This window comes from Camelus dromedarius, chromosome 33 (assembly GCF_036321535.1).
Source record: "Camelus dromedarius isolate mCamDro1 chromosome 33, mCamDro1.pat, whole genome shotgun sequence".
NCBI lineage: Eukaryota > Metazoa > Chordata > Mammalia > Artiodactyla > Camelidae > Camelus > Camelus dromedarius.
This window is the reverse complement of record NC_087468.1, coordinates 16902207-16909842: the sequence shown is the minus strand read 5'-3', so window position 1 is coordinate 16909842 and position 7636 is coordinate 16902207.

Genomic DNA, 7636 nt, shown 5'->3' with positions numbered 1-7636 from the left:
TATTCAAGCTCTTCGGGATTTTTTTTTTTTAACTGAATCTCTCCTACAAAAGACAGGCCAAGGTTCCCATCACTGCCATTTGTTCAATGATCATTTACTTTCCAGCCTGCCCACCCTCTCCATTTCAATGCTACCACTGCTGAGTAAATTTTCCTAGGGCAACAGTCTGTACTTTACACAGTTCAGCTCGTCCCTGTCAGACCTTTACAGGGGATAGCTGTAGCACTGCAGAATGTAACTTGCAAAAGGACATCTCGGGACCCTGAAATCTTTCATTCACTTCCCATGTTAAGTCATTTCTCTCAAAGCGGTTATGTAATCATTGCACTGGGGCAGAGGGCCACGGGCAGATCCTTTTAGCTACCTGAGGACACTTGGCAAGCCTGCTGACAATTCCTGGCCACGTGAGATTCACCCCAGGGAATAACTCAATCTTCATTTGGCAAAATAAAGACATTGAGCCCTGTTGGCTAGGATGTATAAAACGGCCTAATTATCGACACAGAGTTCTATGATTAGATACATTTAACTTTTTCTACATCCAAATAAATCACCATAGAATGATCACATAAATATTACATGAATGATTCATTAAATCATTTTACTCCCCAAATCAAACTTACAGAGCACTTTCTATAGCACTCCATTCATATCAAGGGAGAACATTCATGAATTAATATGAGACAGATTTCTTGCCTGTCAAGAGTTACATAAGAAATCTGGAGGGCTATTTAATAAGAAATACAAAGGAGCATCTGTGACACTATTTAATTACAGGTCACCAAGGATACGTGCCCCAGAACTTTAAAATGTAGACTTATTTAATGGGCTTTTGAAAGAATCAAGTTGTAAAATCAGAGATGGTGAGAAGACATAGTGGGAGAAACATCTGCCAAGGCCTATAAGCCCAGTCAGAGTGAGGGAGTGGCGGGGGAGAGAGAACGAATGAACGAATGAATGATAAGATCAGACCGCTGGTACAACTAGAGGTCTTCAGTTTCACTCTACTTGAAGACATGAACAATTTTAATAAAAGGGGTCAGAGAAGAGGTCACCTGGTTAGAAAGTCGATGCATCTTGGTAAGTCAAGACCCTTACCATTTGGGAAAGCTGTTTTGCCTCCATGAACTTCAGTTCCATGATGTCTAAAATAGTCATAAGTCATTGTGAGGATTAAGTAAGATTATATACATGGGGCTCTGGGTTTATAACAGATCCCACACAGAACTTGGAACCCTCTCCAGTTACCCTGAATGCAGAGCGCTTGCTGTTGTCTGCTTCTGAGGCAATAATCAACACAAAGCCTACCAATATCCCTCCTAATTTTGCTTTGAGAAATAAAATATATAGGAAGTTGTGGTATATTCATACAATGGAATACTACTCAGCCATAAAAAATAAAGTAACACTATTTGCAGCAACAGAGATGGACATGGAAATTGTCATTCTAAGTGAAGCCAGAAAGAGAAAGAAAAATACCACATGACATTACTCATATGTGGATTCTAAGAAAAGAAAAAAAGAAGCCACCAATGAACTCATCTACAAAACAGAAACAGACTCACAGACATAGGAAACAATCTTATGGTTACCAGGGGAAAGGATGTGGGAAGGGATAAATTTGGCATTTTGAGATTTGCATATTAACTGTTATAGATAAAAAACAAATTTCTTCTGTATAGCACAGGAAACTATATTCAGTATCTTGTAATAACTTTTAATGAAAAAGAATATGAGAACAAATATACATATGTATATTCATGGCGGGGACATTGTGCTGTGCACCAGAAATTGACACATTGTAACTGACTATACTTCAACTAAAAAAATTAAAAAATACATATATACATAAAATTCTGAGCTGAATTTACCATGGAAATATTTTTTTATCCTTGTCCTTAATATAATAACTTCTAAAATGTATGTTTATGAATCTGGTTTCTTCTGTACTTTCTGTGTGTTTGTACTGGGAGATCAGTAGTCTGAGGAGACATACCGGAGCATAGCATGGAGGCGAAATCAATGACGCTGATCACATCTCCATTTTAGAATCTGATTTATTGTGCATCATAATTCTTGCAATAATTTTGATTTTTAAAAAATTATTGTATTAAGTATTATGATCTTGACTACAATTCATTTGGAACCTCCTTAAGTTGTGCACCTGAGGCAAATATCTGACTTGCTGTGTGGGAGAGATTTTTTAGATGTGGATTCTGAGATTTTGTTTTGTGTCACTTTATAATACACTTCAGGGTGAACCTCAGCACAGTATATCTTGTCAAATTAGCAATAAGGATAGACGGGAAAAGAATCACCAACAGAACAGAGTGGGATTAGTTTACGTCAAACAAGACAGCTTCATTATCTTAAGTGTGACTCCTTTGCGCCCTGCAGCCCAGTGACTGAAGGTGCCCTGGGAGGTGTGCTGCACGAAGTTAGCATCACCAGAAAACTAGGCATCTTCTTTTCCTGTTAGTGACACTCCAACTGCTTTGTGTTTCCTAATGATGAATTATGATTCATGAAACAAGTATGAAATACATACTTTTTTTTTCTTACTTTGCTTAAGTTTTGCAAAGACGCCTGTAGGATATTACTATTAATAACATTTCACAGATGAAGGCTCTGAAATTCACAAATATCGGCCAGCCCATCAAAAGCCTGTTCTTTGAGTCAAATCTCAAATATGGCAGCCTTCCTCAATATTTAGAAAAAAAGGGGGGGGAGGGGACTAGATACATTAGAGTTTCAGCTCTGAACTCCGGAAATAAGAATTAGACTAGCAACTACATGCCCAGAGTTGAAAAATCTTGCTGATCTCCATGATGCCAGAAACAACACCTTGATTAGAATAACGTAACATTGAAAAAATCAACAAAGAAACAACAACACACACACAAAAGTAAAAGCGTAGGCTCTGTGAGTAGGGAAAGAGCTATGATGCAAGGGTATTATTATGGAAGAAGAAGACTGGCCACGCTCTAGAGAAACCCCAGCAGCTCATACTGATACAGGCTGGAGGAAAGAACACTGTCATTAGGTCTAGAAAAGAAGATACAGGCCATGATTCAGATAGAACATGGTGCGATCTGTGATTATGAAAAATGAAATAAAGGGAAGGAGCATAATTATCAGCATCAGTAGAAGACGAATCATTCTGACTTACCTGGGACTGAGAGGGTTTCCCCAGATACAGTGCTTAAAGTAGGACAACCCTAAGAAAAGTAGGAGAGCCCCAGATAAGCCAGGATGGTTGGTCACTCTAGAGTAGGCTGGAGGTCCAAAGTCTTACCCAGAAATAGTAGCACAAGATGAAACAAGCAAAGGCAACTGCGCTGCTTTGGAGATGGGAGGGTAGGCAAGTCAGGCAGTGGGATGGGCCAGAATCACAGATGGAAGCGTGGACAAGAGAGTCAAAGGTCAGTCATCCAAAAATCTATTAGGCTCACTGAGCACATAATACGTATGTACCTTGTTGCAAAGTAAATGCTAATAAATTTCATAATTGAGAAACAGAAAAACGTTTATGGGAATTCAGAGAAGGTAGAAAACTTCCAATTTCATTGAGACCAGAGAGGAGGTGTTAAAAACCAAGACGGGATTGTCATTAAACAGCTTTGGGAGAAAGTTAGAAAAAAGATGTGCCATCGGAACCTACACGAGACACAGTTTATCCACCAGCTCTGCCCTTCTTTTGGAGTGGGATTTGAAGGTGAAAGAGAGTTGCAGAAGACAGTCTTTGGAATTAAATTTAGGATTGGTCTTTAATGTCAGGATAAATATTTCAGGTTTTAGTCATGAAACATCGATGAACCAACCAGATAAAAGATTTTGATCGGGGAAATGGGCAATGAAGCTGAGTGAGATATATGCTTCAAAGAAATTGGACAGACAATGGTAAACAGCTTTGGGATAGGGAGTCACTGGATACAGAGAATTCTTGCAAAGAATAACGGTAACTATACAGCAATGAGGAAAGACAAAGGCTTGAAGCAATTGAGAGAACGGGATAGTGAAAAGATTAGTATTCAAGGCAGTGTGGCAATATGGGGTAGACTCAGGCTGAGAGACAGAGAGACCTCTGATCCTTAGCTTACTGACCATATGACCTCAAGAAGAAATCTCAAATCTTTTTCAATTCTCAAATCTCTTCAATAAAATAACGATATTATTATCCATGCCAGAGGACTGCTATCAATTGCCAAAATATGTCAACAGATGTAAAGTCCATCTTGCAATGCCAAGTATCTAGACCTTCAGCAAATGATGACTATAATGGTATAATTTCACAGGAATTGGCAACTGCACTTGGCAGTGAACGGTTTAGAAATGTGAAAGATACCTTTGAAATCTGATGTTAGAGTTATACGAGATTCCTCAGAAGTTCATGATAGAGCTATTAAGGGTCTCCCTCCACAGTTATAAGTAATTTATTTGGCTTCAAGCCCCCATACTTGGTGTTTGCCAGTCTAGCCCCATAGACTGGAAAATTCACCCCGCTTTTCTGGTTATTATATGGGGCACACACATATGCAAACACACAAATACATATATAAATAGTTTTTTTTTATTTTTACTAGTTATTTCTTTAGTTGATAAAAAGCTTACAAAATACTTGTATTCTTAAATTTTCCTTTAGGATTAGATTTTAGTGTTGGGCATACCAGACAAACAAAAACCAACAAAAGAATCACTCTCTAAAGGAAACTGACTCTCAATTATTTCCAGCGTAAAATAGGTGATAAAGTTCTTATGTAACGCCTGACTGGATGGTACAGAATTAACGTCTAGGAGATGCTCGGAAGAGAAAAGCGCACTGTGTGATGCAGATTTGGGCAAGTTCGTGGAGGATGCGGGATTTGAGCAGCCGTGTACATACAGGAGGATTTATTCCATGGGATTACTGAACAGGAACCAGAACAGTCTTTGCAATAGTCCAACTTGTTCCATCAGAGTGCAAACCCCTTGGTCTGTGATAAAATCCCCTGGAGTGCCCTCCTTTTCTACATGCACAAGCTAATTCTTCTTACTGCCTGGATATCCTGACGATGGAGATTTGCATGTTAAGGTGTAGAGTGGGACCAAGAATTTTCCAGGAGCGGCCACCCGACACCAAGTTGTAAAAATGTCTTGAATGATGACAACTTAGGCGACCTAATGATCCAGGCTAAATGGAAAATAAACCTAAATGTAGTGCAGGACCATTCCCAAGAAATGTTGACTTTGAAGGAAGGTCATTTTGCATGCCACATTGGTCCTCTCTGAAGATGATTTTTTTTCTTTAAAAGAAAAAAGGAAGAGGCCAGATGAGGACATTCTGCGCTCCCCGTGCTGCCCACAGTAAAATCTGAGAACAGCAGTGTCCACGCTGGAATTCCCATAATGACTAGAGAAGATACATCCACATGGCTTGGGATTGTCCCTCAGCCAATAACTCTTGGAAGGAAATTAGAAGTGCACCAAGGGGCGTTGTTAGCAATGATACTCTCTTAACCTCGCAGCAACGCATTTCAGTTTATGGAACTCAACAGCAGCACTTACAGACCTTTGGGGAAAACACTGGATGTGGATTTAATGGCCACGGTTAAAGACGCGGATGGCGCGGAAGGTAAAACTGTCTTTGAAAGCACACGCCTTCTTTCAGTTTCAACAGGTGTTGGAAAAAAAAAGGATCCGCCCGGAATATGAACGCCCTTGTAGAAATACATCTAGGAAAATGAAAACTGCTTCTGTAAGAATCCATTACCAATATGAGTACGCTAAGAAAATTAAATTGTTGGTTGCCGGCTTAAAATCAATTGTGCTTTGTTAGAGAAAGCTGCATTCACAGAACAATTGTGAAGGTGCCCACAGGGCTGTAGGCGCTTTTGAGCTAGAAAAGCCCCGGCTTACAACACTTTCATGAGCCGTAGATGCGATTCAGTCGTTTGCTGGTAAGTAACGTTCCCTTCCCTCCCTCTGCCTGAGGCTGTTGCCTTAGCAACTCAGGTGCCCAGGTGACTCTCGGTTCATACTGTTTTGTCTTTTCCTGGCTTGGGGGCTTTGCTCTGCTCTCTAATATGTGAGGTTCAGGGGAAAAAAAAAAAGAGAGAGGAGAGACTTTAGAAAATGCTTTGAGGATACTCATCAAGAAAAAGCCGTAAGAAAGGGGAGTTCTAGGCACTTGTTCTCCCACCGCCGTGCCTTTACCCGCGTTGTTCACGCAGCGTGGTGCGGGCGCCCTGCCCCACGTCCTACCCATTCTTCAGTACATCGTCCCACTGGCCCCTCTGGGAAGTCTCCCTGGCACCAGGCTCACTCCAGTCTCTCCTGCCGCTGAAGTTCGGTAACGATTCATGCATGGATCGTTCACTGGGCGGCCCTGTCCTGTGGTTTCTGTTTTTTGGATGACAGGGCGTAACAGGCAAGGCTCCGAGACGAGCAAGCACCGTGTTCCCTACGAGCACAAAGGACGGCAGTCTGACCCAGGGGACTCAAAACTCACTCTGCGCACTCGTGGGTAAAGAGTTATCTCAGGAGGAAGGGACAAAGCCACGAATGCACGTGAGCACTGCTCAATCACACGAGCAAAAGACGATCATTTTTATAATTTTCACTTCTAGGGGACAGAAATGGCATCCAAAGGGTAGACGCACATCCGAATAATTTCAGCGGAGATTACTGCCACACAGGGATTATGAGAACTGGATTTTACCTGGACTGGCTACACACACAGACCGTGTTAGCTGACGGATGGTGAACTGCCTGCACGTACTTGACGCAGAACCTACACTTAACAAAGACACACGTCACTTCCCCACGAAGATGCCGCGGTACTTTCAGGGGATCTAAATGAGGCCACTTCTGTTGTGTGTTCTCGCTGGCAGCGCACTGTCCTAACCACGGCCCGCACTCCCCCTGCCCTGTGACTGCCTCAGCCCCACAGAACAGTGGTCTTTACCATGCTGGAATGATGTTTGCTGACCGTGTTTAGTGCCTTCTGTCCCAGATGTGGCACTTTTACATTTAATCAATGGCCAGTGACACACTGTTAGGCGTTATGGAGGGTTTGTGGACAGAGCACACTTTGCTGCACACCAAACCACATAAAGCCGTGGCTTTCTGGGGCACCAGCCTCTTCTCTGCGACCCACCAGGTGGTAGAGGTGAGGGAGCAACTGTTTCAGTCCAACTCTTTGTAGGAGAATGGAAATGGCAAGTTTCTGTCTTTTTCTCCCCAGGAAGGGCTGATGCTCTCACGTGGACTGTGGGACGTGCTCCTCTTCCGTGAGGACTGTGACGCCAACTCTGGCAATTAGGACTTGGGATGGGCTGCAAATTCACTTGCTGGGAGAGAGGGAAGCAGTGAAGCCTTGTAAACGCTTTCCTTTTTCTCATTAGCAAACTTAACGACATGGTGCAGACGTAATCACACTGATCTAAATCTCCTCTCTTTGCAACTCAGGACCCCTGTGACTCGTAAATCTTACATCAATCTGTTCTAGTAATATCCTCACAGAAACACAAATACTTTGCATAAATCAGCATATGAAACAAACTTTTGTAGAAATCATTTTTTCAGTAAAAAAAAAAAAAAATAGCGGGAGGCGAGGGCACGCTTCTGATTAAGTCCCTTCTGAATGCCTGGGATTTAA